The sequence below is a fragment of the Calypte anna genome, chromosome 4, assembly GCF_003957555.1.
Source record: "Calypte anna isolate BGI_N300 chromosome 4, bCalAnn1_v1.p, whole genome shotgun sequence".
NCBI lineage: Eukaryota > Metazoa > Chordata > Aves > Apodiformes > Trochilidae > Calypte > Calypte anna.
In genome coordinates this window covers 13671378-13688583 of record NC_044247.1, presented here as the reverse complement: position 1 = coordinate 13688583, position 17206 = coordinate 13671378, and positions in this window count along the sequence as shown.

Genomic DNA, 17206 nt, shown 5'->3' with positions numbered 1-17206 from the left:
TACCTTTACTCCTGGGGATTTTATCTAACTTTCCCATTTCTTGATACTTACAGCTGATTTCAGAAAAAAATACGTCTGTAGTTAGCTGAAGAGGAAAAACAAACAGTTCTGTAGATCTTATTGCTCCACTGGTCAGATTTCAACTAAAAACCACAAAACTTTTGACTATGAGATACTCTTTTAATAAGGGAGTCACCAGGCCAGCCTGTACACTCCTGGCACTTTCATAAAGCAGAATCTGATACTGTAAATTACTGGAATTAATCAATCCTGCTTCTGTGGCTAAGGAGCCCACAAAACTCCAGCTACTGACTTCAGAGCCTTCCATACAAATCCCTTTATGGCCACATTGCCTCGGAGATACAGAGATTTTGACAAGAAATGCTGGGGTTTGGAACAAGGAGCAATTAAAGGCACTGTGGCACCAAGCAGATAAAACAAACCAAAGGACATCAGGATGAGAAGAGAGATACCATGGCACTGCTGGCACAGCTCTGCACCACTCCACCAAGGCTGGAGAAATCATCTCTTCTCCCAGACATCTTCACTGCAGCTCTGAACTGCTGGCACTCAGTCACACCCACACCAGCTGCTCCTTTTTTTTTTTTTTTTCCACTGAATCATATGCATCTAAATTGTTGTTTGCCATCCTCTTTTGTACTTCTGCATATGCACAGTGGGGCTGAGAAGGCAAACTGCAAAATAGAGCAGCAGCTCTGGAATGTAGCAGAAGCAAAAGAGACCCAAGCCTCCAAAGAGTGGGGACTTGGGTTTAGTCCCCAGTAACTATGAGTGAAAATGGTGATTTCCTTAAACAAAAATGGTGACTCCACCTTAGTCTTGCTCTGAAGGATTCTGAACACTACTTTTTGAGGGGTTTTTTTTTGAGAACATTCAGCATGTCCAGAATGTTCTGGACACCAAAACTTTGTGCCTTTCCTAAACCAGTCCATCTAGTTGTCCCTGCAATATACCATGAAAAATTTATCTAAAAAACACACGAAGGAAAGGAAGCACTTAAAAATGCTCTGAAATATGTGGTCATGAAAAAGAGGCTTAGAAAGATAGACCTGCACAGACGTCTTAGTTCATCAAGTCTAATTCCCTGCTATCTTAGCCAAACACATCATATAATCCCTTTCAGAAATTCATTATGCATCATCTCATAAAAGTAGCTTTGGGTTTTTTGTTGATGTTGTTTCTACTATTCTTCCATTGGAAAGCAATTGCAGAACATTGCTCTTCTCTTGTTTGGATACCTGCTTCCAATTCCTATCCTAAATTTATCCATGACCAATGTATACCCATTTGTCCCTGTGCCACTGTTGTCCTTCAGTTTCAATAGACATTCTCTCTCCCTGTAGCTTATGATCATGCAGTATTTCTAGTGTCCCCCCTCAGCCTTCATTTTGCCTCTCACACTTAGAACTCTCCCTTCCCATGGTGGCTCTAATCATCCTTTTTAGCACCTTTCTGAAAGTGAAGCGAATCATTTGTGAATAGCATGCACTATCCTGGCTGATTTCTAACATGGGCCTCAGACACCATTACTGGCCTTTCATTACATCCTGAAAATACCTTGCTTTGTATGCTCTGTGTCTTTTCTTACCTATGAGCATGAAAGAATGGCAGAAACCTGGTTAACAAGACCCAGATGCATGAACTCGCACTCAGAGCTTTCTGAATTTCATCCAAACCATCCTATCCTGGTGGCTCAAGGTCACTCTGTTTTTCCTAAGTGATTGTTTTATTCATCTCTGCAGTGACAGTACCTCCCTCCCTTATGCCACTGGTAAATTCCATTAGCACAAGTTTATTTTTTATGGGATCATTATTAATAAAAAAACGTTAAATAATATTAGGGTCAAGACTGATGCTGTGGAGTTCTATTACCTTCCCTCACTGCTGATCTACTACTACTCAATTTCTGTACTAATCTCCCATTTTAGCTAATAATTTCCCACCTGGCACTGTACCAAATGGTGTACTTAAGGTTAGATAATTAGCTGTAAGCATTTCCTTGGTCTAGAAGAATAAATGATGATGATACGTCAGGCACCAGAACTTGAACAAGTACATGAGGAATAGAGATAGGGGAGAAGAAATGAAATTACCTTAGAGTTCCTTGAACACATGCAAAGATTTAGGCTGCTTTTCACTTTCCCAAGATGAGCTGCTTCATTCATCCCTAGCAATGACATTTTCATACGTTGTTGAATTTTATAGCAATTCTGAATATTATATCACTAATGCAAGAACATCATTAAAATTCTCCAATATTGTTATTTGACTGAAAATAAGAATGACCTCCAGGACCGTTCTGAAATCAATGCTAAGGCAGAACTGTTATGGGAAGGCCTTGTATAAAGGGCTATAAAGCAAGATAAAAAGTAAAATTGGTACTTTTGCTGATGCAGTAGTATTATCATAAATGCCATCTCTACAGAAGCACTGAAAAAACACCTTGGAAATCAGCAGCAATAGCAATGGTTTTGAAAAAATATTTAACTGGCAAAATGCCACATTAAACCACAGTAAGCTTTAAATATGATTTTCATTATTTCTTGTCACTTTCATTGTTAGTGTAATGTAATAAAATATTCATAACAACTGTATGGAATAGCATCTGCAGGCAGAGACTTGCTATTCAGATATGAAAGTGATGCTAGGATTCAGTAAAACACTGGTTATTCTACAGAGTACCTGCAGAGTCATCATCACCATGTTTCCTTTCTGAGCTAAAAAGGAAAGAGGGTAGAAAAAGCAGGCTACAATTAGCAAATGTGTAATTAGCTGCATCAATTCAGGAGAACCCAAATTAATTTTGTCTTGAAGTTCATAGATTAGCTTATTTTCTGTAGCCTCCATGTTAGTCATGTTATTCTATTTATGCCACTGGGGGGAAAAAGGGGGGGAAAAAAGAATATTAATAAAGTTTGGATGCAGTTGCAGATTCCAGCTTTATACTCTGGTATACATACCTTGTTCAGATCTCACTGGCTTGGAGAAAGGTCAACATATAAAACTGGACTGTCACAGAGCTGTTTAAATGTTTGGATAGCTGGGAGGGCAAGTGCAGATCCAGGCATTTGCCTCCTTCAAATTAAACATATAGCCCAGAGAAAATGTCCTCACCTCAGAATATAAAATCCCCAAGTCATCACCTAGAAATCTGGGTTTTGGTGCCATTGATTGGAGCTGATTCTGAGGGAGGCCTGAGAATCCCAAATGTTATGGACCTTTGTGCATGAACTCTTTAACCCATCAACATTTGTCTTCTGAGCACAGGCAAACCATAAGCGACGAGATTTCACTGAACTTTGAAACTTATTATTTCCTCTCTGTAGTCTCACTGCTTACCTGTGCTGTTGTTTTGAATGTTTTATGAGCAGGATAACACTAAAATTGAAAGCTAGATAATAAGATGATATTCATATTAAAAGTTAACAGTGTTTTCTTTTGTGGTTTGGGTTTTTTTTAACCAGTTAATATTTCACGCTTCTTCTTTTTCCAGAAGCAGTGCAACAGCTGGCTATTTTTTAGGTGCATGTGCATTACCAAGCAGAGATGACATTTTTGATATTGTCAGTACAAGCAAATGTAGTCATAGAAGTTGCTTTTTTTTTTTTTTTTAATTTTCTATTATTACTCTTTCAACAACTCCTTCCCGTAAAATCTGGCAAGGCACAGGAAATCAGAAGCATGGGGCACCCAGCTGCTTTGGGGATCAGGACCACCACAATTTAACTGAATCCACTTCAAAGCTGGGAGGGTTAAATCATGTTGTATTGGGTAGAGAAAATCAGGAGTGAAGTCGAGCCCAGGAAGAAGGGAAGGGTGGGGGAAAAGGTGTTTTTCAGATTTTTTCATTATCTCTGATCTGCTTGGTAATAAATTAAACTTCTATCCCCAAATCAAATCTCTTTTGCCCTTGACTGTAATTAGTGAATGATCCCTGCCTGTCCTTATCTCAGACCCACAAGCCTTTTGTTGTATTTTCTTCTTCCTGGCCAGCTAAGGAGGGGAGTGATAGAGAGGCTTTGGTGGGCACATGGTGTCCAACCCACCACACACACACACATATATATATATATATATATATATAATATGACACTCCCTGGGTGGAGAAATTGTCCATTTAGGACTTCTTCATGGATCCATTCCAATGGAAGCAAGTCTGGAGTCTAATATAAGCTTTAGAAACTACATTTCCAAACAAGACTCACACAAAGACTAAAACTGACTTCCTGACATCCCATCCGAGTTCCTAATGGATTCTTATCTGAATTACAATGGCCCCATGTAATTAGACATTAATAAAGGCCTTTGTTCTGGAGGGGAGGAAAGTTTATTAATTCTGAACCATATGCAATTGTGTGTCTAATCTCTGCCTGCAATTATTTCAAATGCACATCCAGAAGACAGCATTTACATTCACTCTGAAATTCACTGAGTTGGAGGCCAGAAGGGATCATTATACCATCTGGCCTGACCTCCTGGATATCACAGGCCATTAGATTTCCCCAGTTACCTCTATATTGAGCCCTGTAAACGTGTGTTTGACTAGAGAATAACTATTTTTGACTAAAGCTTATCTCCCAAAAAGGCATCTAGGTTTCTTGATTTGAAACCATCAAGAGGAGAGAATTCACTACTTTGTGTGTACTTTGTTCCAGTGGCTAATCACACTCACTATTAAAAATGTAGGTTATGTTTCCAATTTGAATTTGTCTGGCTCCAGATTCCATCCACTGGATCTCATTACACTTCTCAGAGTTAAGTTTAAAAGCCCTTTGGTACTCATTATTTTTTTCCCCTGTGGAAGTGTTTATTCTCGAGAGCCAAGTGGCCTCTCAAATATTTTCTATTTGATTTTTCTAATAGGCTTCACCAAATCCTGAAAATTCACAGGGTAAGGGGTTTTCTCTGGTGCTTTTTGCCAGTGTATTTTTATTTACCTGGTATCTGTTCCAGCAGTGTCCAGCCTCTTCTCATGGTGCTGATGATGAACACAAAGGCCATGGGGATCTCCACTGCCCTGGAAGCACATATTGAATTTTTCTCCTGGTAGGAATCTCTGGTCTGCAACAAAGTCTCTTCTTCCCAGTACACAACTGCAGGTGAGGCAAACCACACTGTGCTGAAGTTCCATAAATACAGACGTCCATACGTACCATTTGATCCCAGTGGGATTGGTTTATTGTATAATCCAAGTTCTCTTTACGACTGCTCTCCCCTCATCATCGTATTCCATCAATTTGTGGGGATGTGCAAACAGCTTCACTTGAAACCAAGCATTGCTCATGGCAAAGTAAAAATGCTCTGTGTGCACATTCCTGTTTCCAGCTTGAGTTTCTAATATTTTGAGATTCCAGTCACGAGTCTACCCATAACAGCACAATGGGGAAAAATACAGATAGATTTAAAGGAAACAGGGATTTATTATTTTTTTTTTTTAATTTTTAGATTTTAGGTGGTTTATGAACCTGGTTTAAAGAGAATGTTAGAGCAAATAGATCAGTACAGCCCTGCCTCTATTCTCTTGTTGTACTAAGGAGAGACTTTTCATTTCATAAATCATCCAGAATCTATTGTGCTGATGTTACATTGCTCTCAGTAAAGAGAAACACACACACTTCCCCTCTGAGTACTTCATATAGAGAGCAAACTGGAGGTAGAACCATAGAGTAGTTTAGATTGGAAGGGACCTTAAAGAGCAGCTGGTTCCAAACTTTCTGCCATGGGCAGGGACACTTCCCACTAGGCCAGGTGTCCAAGTTCTCTCCCTGCTCATTTCACCATCAAGGCTGTCAGCAAAAGAGATGCCATCTCAGTATGGAAAAAATAATATATTCTGGTTATACTTTGAAAGTTTTGCCTTAGTATTTTGGGCACAGATTGCTCTACTGTCCCTCAGGACAAAGTTCAACAACAAGAAAAATACACATTTCTATCCCCAAGAAACAGAACTGAAGATTCATATGTATACACACAGATATGCACGAGGTGCTTATGCATTTTAAAATGCCTGTGCATATGCTTTTTTTTTTTTTTTTTTTTTTGATACCTTTGTTTGGAAAGATCCTGAAAAATGCCCTCAATGAGCTTTTTCTTTTGGAGGACTGCAATGGAGTTCCTTTACTTCAGCCAAGGAAACAAAACTTGCATTGGACTCGATGCTAGGCTGTACCATCAGCTCCTAAGCTACAATGACAGTAAGATTATCAGTACTTCTAAACCTATTCTGACCCAAATTACCAAAATTAACAGTGGAGTTTTCCTGCTTGTAACAAGAGCAGGTGATTTGTCTCTCAGCATCCAACAGGCAGCTTGTGTTTTTGGAGAGCTCTGCCCTGCATCTCCCTTCTGGTTGGCCATGCCCAGGTGAGCAGAACCCTGCAGATCTGGCAGCTCCAAGCATCAGGGTGAAAGTCTGTGGGTGAACTAAATCCACATCCTTCTGATTTCTCTATTGAGTGCAGACTAAATCAAGTACAGGTAGAGAAAAGAGTGAATGAAATTGAGTTGGCCAAGACAACATTTACATGCCAAGAGAAACTCTTGCTCCTCATAGCACTGTCAGAGTTCTGTGCATTTCAGACCATTCCCTAAGGCAGATGTGGGCTTTTCAAAGGTTAGAAGGTTAGATCCATATAACTCCAGGTCACTGCTTTCAACCCAGACCAGATGGGTACCCTCTGAGAGCCAGGACTCTGAACAAGAGCCTTGCAGTGAACCATTTCCCCCTGGGTTGTGATGCTTTGCCAGCTCCGTTGGTTGAGAAGCTTTGTACCAAACATGGGTGAACTCTTCATGTCAGGGTCAAGGTGAGCCAGAAGGACAAGATGAGGAAAGCTGCATGTGGTCACTTGCTACTCTATTTTCAGATAAATAAAAATACTTCAGGCACCAAGTTTACAAGGCTGAAAGGAAAGCCTTTGCCTTTCCCTCCCTTGATGGATCTCTTTGACCTTGGCTTACACTCAAGTTGAGGTGCCAGTGACCCCTGGAGAGCAGAAAAAAGCTTAAGGCACCACAGATATAACCCTCCCTGTTGTCAAAGAGGAAGTTTAATTTGGAGATGAAACCAACAGACCTATGAAAAGCTTCTAGCAGGTCTATGAGATGTAGATCCTAAGTCCCAATAACGGTGAAGAGCCCTGCACGAGGCTCTTGGCCCTGTGGGATTGGTTCCTAAAAAAAAAAAAATATATAAAGTACTTCACTTGGCTTACTGTGTTTTGTTTGTAGGTAGTCGTAGTGGCTCCCATGGGGATGATGTATTTGGGGACAGCATATTCATCCTGAGCTTCTTGTCTGGGTGAGATCAGACTCCCCTCTCCCTTGGACCTCATATCTGCAACAACCAATGGTCCTTTTTGTGATGGAACTGTCCTCTAAAATATAACAAACCTCTTCACTTCTAGTGGTACACGGAAAATGCTTATGAAAAAAAGGAAAGACCAGATTGGTTAGAAATATTTTTTTTTTTGCCCAGTGCTTTTTTTTGCCCTTACAGCAAAGTTTTCAGCTGTGTCTGAACAATTTGCTCTCAAACTTTCCAACCTGGAGTTCAAAAAAAAAAAAAAAAAAAGTAAACATTGGACCATTAAGATTTAATTACTTTTTATATTCTCCATGGAAGCTTTTTCCTATGAACTATTCATAAGCATGCTCAGAGCTGTCCAAAAAACACATTAAGGATTTACTTACAGAGGAATGCACTCAGGAACATTGTCAGGCACCAGACTGCCTGCCAAAGAGACCCCAACCCTCTGAATACACCCCAGCCCTTCAGAAATCTTTCCTACCTCAGGGAGGAATTCATCAAATTCAAGGGGCTCCCCCAAAATACTGTAGAGCAAATTATAAGCCAAAAGGAAATTCTGATTTTATTTTCATTTAATTAGTTTTTACACATATATTTAATAAAATATTCACCCTTTTATGTTGTTGAAACCCTTTACTTTTCTTCCTGCAATATTTTGACACCATCAATTTTAATAGAGAGCAGAATAATCCTGGCAGATTTTTTGGGATCCTAATTTTTTTCATAATATTTTAAAAAATTCTTTAATTTTTACAAAAACTGCAGAGATCTAAACTTATTTTTTTTACCCCATGATATTCTGTGCATACTTTAACTGAAAAACAACAGAGAAATTGCTGAGTGAGAAAAAGAAAAGAAAATCAAAACATAAGAAATGAGCTAATTCTAGAGAGCATATTTCATATAAGAGAAAAAGGAGCCATGGATCAAAAAAGAAAAGAAACCCAACACAATGTGCTCTTTTCCCTTATCCAAACCATGCCCAGACTATGAGACAGTGGAAATGTTCCTCTTAATTTCCACACATTTGAGGACAGACAAATTCATGGATGATCACATTTTTAGCCCTCTCCTGTCTTGACCAAGTCATGGCTTTCTTTTGTATGAGCTTATAAATGCCCCTAATTTGACTCAGGTGAAAGTAATAATAAAATCATAGACATGAAACCCTTTCCTAGTCAGAATCTGGAATGTACTCAACACCCTTACCTGCAAGAAAATAAAACAAAACAAAACAATGTTTAAAAAAAATCTCCAGGTTCTCATTAAGTTACAAGAAGATGAAAGTAACTTCGATGGAAACAAGATTGTGATTTCTTTCCATATGTTTAAATGTCATTCTTTAATGGCAAAACTATGTAGGGACAAAATATTTGTAGCACCACCACTAAAAAGAAATGTCATCATTTATATTTTTGACACATTTGGTGCTCAGTTTATGCTGTATACTGACTCCACTCTTGACTGGGGGAAATCTAATATTAGGAAGATAGATCACTAATTTTTGACATCTTCTCAGTTTCCTCTAAGGGCTACAGAGAGCTGTTTTACTGAAGCCTTTTTAAATTACATTCACTGCATATTATGCAGTAAACCTCATTCAGAAGCTTATTTCTTTATAGAGAAAATGTGAAATTACCCAAGCCTGGAGCAGAATTGGGAACAGCATAATGAGCTGTTAGCTCTGCAATCCAGATCACCTGTTAGTAGATATCACCATTTCTCCAGAAAATAGCAACCACAGCTATATAATATGTATGTACCTTTATACCACTCAGAGGCAAGATTTGTTTCCTTCCCTTCAGCTCATTTTCCATGTTATCACAAACTCGGTCTCTTCCCCTTACTGAACATTTACCTCCCACACTTCCCCTGGACTCTCTTCAGCTTCAAAGAATCATAGAATCATAGAATTGGCTGGGTTGGAAGGGACCTCAGAGATCATCGAGTCCAACCCTTGAACCACCGTTGCGGTTGCTAGACCATGGCACTGAGTGCCACATCCAGTCTCTTTTAAATATCTCCAGGGACGGAGAATCCACTACTTCCCTGGGCAGCCCTCTCGGTAAAGAAATTCTTTCTAATCTCCAACCTAAACCTCCCCTGGCACAACTTAAGATCATGCCCTCTTGTCTTTTTGAAAGTCATCTGGGAAAAGAGACCAACCACCCCCTGGCTCCAACCTCCTTTCAGTGAGTTGTAGAGAGTGATGAGGTCTCCCCTGAGCCTCCTCTTCTTCAGGCTGAACACCCCCAGCTCTCTCAGCCTCTCCTCATAGGGTCTGTGCTCGAGTCCCTTCACCAGCCTGGTTGCCCTCCTTCGGACCCGCACCAGCACCTCAATCTCCTTCCTGAGCTGAGGGGCCCAGAACTGGACACAGGACTCAAGCTGTGGCCTCACCAGGGCTGAGTACAGGGGCAGAATCCCTTCCCTGGACCTGCTGGCGATGCTGTTCCTGAGCCAGGCCAGGATGCCATTGGCCTTCTTGGCCACCTGGGCACACTGCTGGCTCATGTTCAGCTTCCTGTCAATCCAGACTCCCAGGTTCCTTTCTGCCACTCTGTGCCCAGCCTGGAGCTCCCCATGGGGTTGTTGTGGCCAAAGTGCAGGACCCTGCACTTGGCCATGTTGAACCTCATCCCGCTGGAATCAGCCCAACTCTCCAGTCCTCCAGACAGCTGTAAGAAATCAAATCAGTCCTCCAGTAACAGCTCCTGGGCTGCGTGGAGCTGAGGTATTGGTGTGTTTTCCCACTGTATGGAGCTTCCCTGGCACTTCCCCAGGAACAGGCACCGTGTCCCCTTCCATGGGGACACAGCCAGGCTGAGGCAGGAGAGGGTGAGCAGAGATGAAGCACTGCTGTTTTCTCTCCAGTCCTCCCTGTTTATCAAAGCACTTTTATGGTCCCTGTCTAAACTCCGTGGGCAATTAAAGGATGGCTCTACAGGAGACAGATTTAATTCTGCAAGAAATTGCAGAATTCTGCAAGAATTGCAGGTAGAAAGTCAATACTTCTCATGGATTAAAACAACCAACCAAGCTAATGCTGGGCATATAGAAGCACAGAATCATTAAAGCTGAAAAAGACCTCTAAAGACATCAAGTCAACAGCACCTTGCCCACTAAACCTTCCTGATCTTGTTTTGTGAAGTTGGCCCAAACAGAGACACAAACTGCATCCAGGCCAGTGGGTGAGGGCTGCTGCATCACCATGGACTATAAAGTGAACATGCTTTGGATAAAGGAGTTCTGAGAATTATGTGCTTGTGAAATAGCTGAAGAGCCATCCACATAAGGTACAGCACTTATATAATTTCTAAATAACCCATATTTCATATCCAGGTGTCAGTGATGACGCAGCACTGCTTCCCAACACCCATTTCTATACAGGAGGCCATTGCATTTTCAGTTTGCAACAAGCACTACAGACACAAGCTGAACCTGCTCTTACAGCCTGATCTGTAATGTTCACCAGCAAAACACAGCATTTTATATGATGACCAAGAAATTATTTCAGCTATCAAACAACTTTATAATCTTGATGAAACCGTTCGTCTGTTTCATTTCTTCATCTTCCCCTCAAATAGTCTTTAGATCCTTTTTCTGCACAAGTCTTCTATGAAGATGAAGTTAAACACAAAGCTGCATCTTGAATACATAGGATTTGTCTGTTCTGGCTGCTGAGAGATGAGCAGCATCATCTACTACATCATCTTGATTGTCTCTGCAAAATATGTGAGGAGAGAGGACCTAAGGTTCCAGATCAACTACCAAAAATTGAATAGTGGCCCAATTATTATCCAAAAATAGGAAAGGTCAACAGCTCTGCCCTTAAAGTGATTTTTTTTTCCTTGAACCAGCAGTTTAGGACATAATAACTATAATGTTATTTAAATTGAGTTCCTTCTGAATTTAATTTACTACCGAAGTTTATTGAACTTATTTTATCACCATAGAGGGAGATTAAAAATTAAACTATCACTTTAACTATTTTTATAAAGGTTACATTAGTACATTTCATTTCTTTATTGCTTTACTTAATGTCAAGGTGCAGAGCATCCAGTGAAGCCTGACAGTGACTAAGAGACATAAAGGTGATGTCATGTACATTTGCTTCAAAAGTTCAACCTTTGCTTTACCTAGGAAATTATTCACAAATTACAGCCTACAACAAAAACTAATAACAGAGGAAGTCATCTAGACCCAGAGACACCACAGGAGATTCTGACATGGGGAAACCTGCCCGTTCTCAGGGCCGTCTTTGTATTTTCATGTCAGTTGTGGTTTAAATTCACACCCATAGCTCACCTCTACCTTCATGATCATGCAGCAGGGTGAAATGAGGAGTTTGTCAGCATTCCTTTTGACCTCCAGAGCCTTGAAATTCTTCTGAGGGCAAGAGCAATAATAAATATTGGTATGCAAATTAAGTATTAACAATAAGAAAATACATGACAGGTAATGACATACAGGGGATTCCTGGTAGTGTGAGCTTTTGGGTCACTTCTCTCCTTGCACCATTACCACAGGGGTAATGGAGAGCAGAAACCAGAAATTAAGAGAATTCAGGGCAACTGGCTGACTTCATTCACCAAGATGCAACATTTGTTTTTTTATTTATTTTTTAATTCTGTTGGGAGGTTTGACACAAGGGCAAAGATTACCAGCTGAAAGAACAAAGTGTTGCACGTTCACACAAGGCAGGAGGCAGAGCTCAGGCCCTGTGGAAACAAACCAGAGTGTCACAAGCTCTTAGCACGTTCTGCAGAAGATGGCAAAGAACTCTGAATGCACTGAGCCTTGCTTTCAGCTAGACCAAAACTGGGTTGTTCTCATTTTTCTCAGCTGGGGAGGGAGTACAGTGTTCTATATTTTTTATAATTTGGCTGGTTTCTTTCTATAGCTGGCTTACCTTCTTTTTTTCCTGCTGCTTTCTGGGGCCCTTGTCAGTGGTCTGCTACTCTTGAATGTGCTTAAACTTCACAAGTTCAATTTGACATCCCAACAAAATCAAGACAGTCTTTAGATTGAGGAGCTTTTCTTTTAGAACTTCAGATATCTCAATGCTCTCAGTGAAGCCCACTGGTCTCACAGAAATGCTCGAGCCAAAAAACCAACATTCAGTCAGTGCTTTTTCTCCTGTACAGTTTGTTCTTTGTTACAACAATGAAAAACGCTGGAAATAAAAATGAAGAAGAAAAATTAGAGTCTTATTAGCAAGGGGGATATAACCTAATACCAGCCACTATTATATTCCCGTTTACTGCTCAATGAATCAGAGCAAAAGATGAATCAGGAGAGAAGACTGCTGGAGCCTGAGGCATTTAATAACTGCATGTAACCTGCCCTGCATTTCCCTTTAGGTGTCACTTTAAAAAGTTGATCTGTACAATATCTGCTCCTAATGTAATGAGAGCAGAGGCTGATGCTGTTGAGAAATTTTGGCAGCCCGTGTGTCAGGAGGCTGCAGGAGCCATCCCAGCACATCTCTGAGGGCAGGATGGATGACCTGAGTCCCTGTGCTCCTGCAAGGGCAGGACTGTTCTCCCCACGTTGGGCACCGCTGGGGATCTACTGCCCCCGCCAGCCAAATTGAGGGGTTTAGAAATGAGCCCATCAGCTGATTCCCACAGGATTTAACAAAATGGGCATCAACTGCTCTCATCACAGCCTGGAAACAAAAAGAGAATGAACATTAATACAATGCAGTGCATGGAAATGGTTAGCAGAGTCCTAATAGACACAACTATTAACATCTGCTTGGAAAAGAACTGAATATTTGCCCCCATCTTTATGATGCATCATAACTGATATATTCCTCCCACCTTGGGGCTTCTGACTTTCCTTTGGCTTCCACCTGGAAGCTTGCCCTGGACAAATTCAGTATTCTGTTGGTCCTGTGATCACCTTTGAGGTGCCATCACTCCTGCCCATCTGTGGCTGCCTCCTGTATGTCTGGGTGTGCTCTCCACAGCATCCTTGTTGGTATGTGCAGCCTGTCATCAGCACTGAAATACTTTAAGATCCATTTCAGTGAAAGATGTATTATATTGCCTGGTAATTAATACTAAGGAGAGATCCTGCACAGTGTAACAAAAGCTATAAAATTGCTTCAGCTACATGGAATGCAGGAAGAATAAATGAGACAATAATGATCATTATTATTTCTGCTTTTTTTTTTTTTTTTTTTTTTTTTTACTTTTTACTTCCATTCCACTAGTCTTGCAACATCTTACATGAACTTCTTTCCTAGCAAATGGAACTTAAATCTCAACACATGACATCAAATCTTTCCAACATGAGTCAAGGTCAGCCAGCTCATGTTTTTAAGTACAAAAGTTCCCTGCTAGCCAGGGCAAAGCTACCTGTGCTGCTGATGCTGCCAATGCCAGTGCTGTGTCTGTGCAGAGCCTGAAAAGAAGCAGGAGCAAATGGGAGGGGGCATGAGAGATACCAAGTGACTTGGTATTGCAGAGGAATCAGGTTGAAAGACTGATTTCTTAAAACTTGTAATTAAAGCACCTTAATACCACCGTGATGGCAGAGTAGTGATGCTCTGCCACAAATCTCCTGTGCTCTTTCAAATGCCACTTCCACAGTGACAGTAACAGCAGCCACTGGTTTTTGTCCTTTGACTAGGAGCCAGTTTATACAATTAATAACACATCCCTGCCCAACCAACAGAACGAGCTGTCCTTGCCCCCAGGTACTAATCATGTGTCAAGACAATTAATTGCAGGGATGCACCATGTCAGGGAGGTTGCCTCTAATGCAAACCGTGGCCATTTTTCTGAAGGGCCCAAGGCAATGATCTCTGGATATCCTCCCTCTCAGTGACACCACCCTCTTTAAATGAGTCAACACTAAAGAGAGAGACCTAAAAAACCAACCTCTCTCTGGGCTCAAGCCCTCCAGAGAGCACTCTGCCACCTCCCACTGAATCAGATAACCCTCTTCAGCAAAGGTCACAATTTTCCATTCAGATTGGTTCAAAAACCAAGTCCTGGTGGCTATGCTCACAAGCTGATCACTGCAAAGGACCTTTAAGAAAATCTGTTTTTTATCCTCCCACCGCCTCTGCTAGTTCACCAAAAGCATTTTCCTTGCCAAAACTTACTTCTGCATTAGGGAAGGCTGGGCACTGTTTTCCACAGAAATATGATCAGATCTTCCATTAGTCACCATCTCACTGGACACGTAATTGGGTGCAGATGAGGGCAGCCAGCCTGAGGACACAGACTTTGGGCATAAAAATCAGTCAATGTGTCAAGGTGCTCTCTGTTTCATTTTGTTTGCTCTTCCCCAAATGAGAGGTCAAAACCAAACTGTGTCTGCCCAAGGAGGACAGAGCTGCCTCCAGTGGCCCCATCCCCACCCTGACCTTCCCATGCCTGGGTTGTCCCATACCCCATGACATGGGACACCCTGTCCCAGGTGTCAACTCCTGCACTTGCAATTAGACAAGGAGCACCCACAGCCCCTTGGACCCATCTGGGACTATCTGGCTGTTGGACAGACCCCTCCTTTGGAGTGGGAAACAGCCCTGGAAGGGAGAACCAAGGTTCAGTGATTGGGGAGCTGCTGTCTCACCTGCTATTTTGATTTTTTTCACTTTGACTCACTGCTCTCCTCATTGTCACCAATAATAAGAAAAGGTGCTGGGGCACATTTTACAGATGCCTGTGCTTAATCATACTGATATCTGAGAGGAACCTTGTAGATAACAAGAGCTGTTATCTCCACTTCAACATGAACCCTCCAGGGCTGCATGGGACGACAAAAGCCTCACAAGGCTCTGGCAGCCTGCAGACATCCCTTGTGCAAAACCAAGGTGAGAAAAACCCTTCCATTGCTGCAAGGGGTGGGTTTAACATCACACACTGCTCCAGGACCCACAGCCCATCCATTCCTGTGGACCCCACACAACCATTCCCTGCTTTGCCATACTTCTCCTGGTCTCAGCCTCACCAGAAAAGGCACAATTGGCCTCCCTCACTCCTTTGGTACAAATATTTGTGAATCAGACCCTGCCTGGAAAGTGTTGTTCTCCTCATCCTGCCTTGAAAGGCCACTCATCCCTTAGTCATTGGTTTTTCTCATGTACAGCAAATTATACTCATAATAAGAGAGTCCACGCAGAATTCCCCTGAGTGTCTGATATTACGTTTTCAGGATCTAACCATAAAACACCCCTGGTGCTCTGCTGCTCATCTGTTCACCTTTTCAGTTAAGTGTTCACCCCATGGATTAGAGAAATGAGTCATCTTTACCTTCTCTCAGGCACTCACATTCTCAGTACCTTGCCTTAATCTTCAGTTTTTCACTATCACCTGAAATGTATGCTCCTTAATCTCTAATATTACTTCATGGTGAAAAAACCACTAAAAAAATAAATCACAGTTGTAATAAGAAGCTTCCTAAGACTCTAATCCTAAAACACTCCTAAAACACACAGGGGAATCTCCACGATCAGTATTAAAAGGGTGATTTTTCAGTGCATCCCCAGTTTCACACAGCTCTGCAAATTACTCCATAGCTTAGCAGAGAGACAAAACTCAATCAAGAATGTCTGTCATTGTGATTATGGCCTGGCTGTAAAGCAATTTTCCAGAATGGGAGAGGGCCTTTCATAATTTAAAGACTTCCTCATGGTGCCAGATTTACATAATTTCAGTCAGTGCTACAGATTAAAGGTTAAAAAAAAAATCATATTTACCCATAGGGATGGGAAAGAAGCAAAGCATTGATACTGGAGACAGTTCAGCTTTTGAACTGGGTTTTGAACCTGCAGAATTCTCTTCTTTCTGTTTGGTAATATTTCATGGCTTGCACAGACCCAGTGACTGTAAGGGACTATTTCTGTATTTGTATCATCTATCAAAAAAATAAATGTAAGTTGGAAAGGTTGAATTAGAGATCCTGACATTTCATTCTGATTCAGGTTCTGGAGCTCAGGGGGGGAAATGTTTCATTCCCTTTAATTCTCTTATGAAAATACAGCAAGATCCATGCACCTTGCTCTGCCTGAAGAGCTTCCAGAATGACTTCAGCACAACTTCAAAAATCCCCTACAATGGCAGCTTTTGTATCCATAAATGCAGGTTCCCATGTCCCACGGCATGCCATCAAATCCTAAATGTGACTTAAATTATTTTCCAAGCATTTTCTGATAGTTTAAGCTAGGAAATTTGACTTTTCAAGCAAAAAAAAAACCTGAAATTCTTTTTCTGATTAAAACATTAAATTATGAAAGAGTTGACAGGTGGCTCTGGAATGAGACTTTATGCTTTCCTAGCAAAACCAGGTAATTAACTGGAGTGCAGGAGCTCCTGCAAGCACTGATGCAGGAAGCAAAGCTTTCCTTTGGCCATAAGAACCTGTCCCAGGTCCCTGCTGCAGAGCTGCTGCTACCCCAGCCCAGGCAGAGGATGTTTGGGGGATGCTGCACCACATTCCCAAAAGAAAAAAGAGACACCTGGGCACAAGTCCCAGCATGAGTCTCTCCACAGTGGCAAACTGAATATTTTCCTTTGAAAATCCCAACAGAGCCAGCCTGGATTTGGATCCTATTTTATATGGAATGGTTTAACCATGCCATTTACAGAAAGAAAGGCAAAGCAATTCTTGGTGGTGTGCAGCTTGTTCCATGTAGGCAGAAGAAAAACCCAGGGCTGCCTCTCCAGAACAGCTGCTCCAAGATGCTGCTTTTTTTGTTCCTTATCATGAAAAGTTATTTTTTGCTCTCTTCAATAGAAGGCAGAAATCTGATGCAGTTTCATTTTAACTTTCTGCAGGATCCTGATTTTGCAAGGCTGAAGCTGAGCTCCCTTGAATGACTCTGAAACAGAACCATGTTTGTAAAGCACTTTGCTGAAT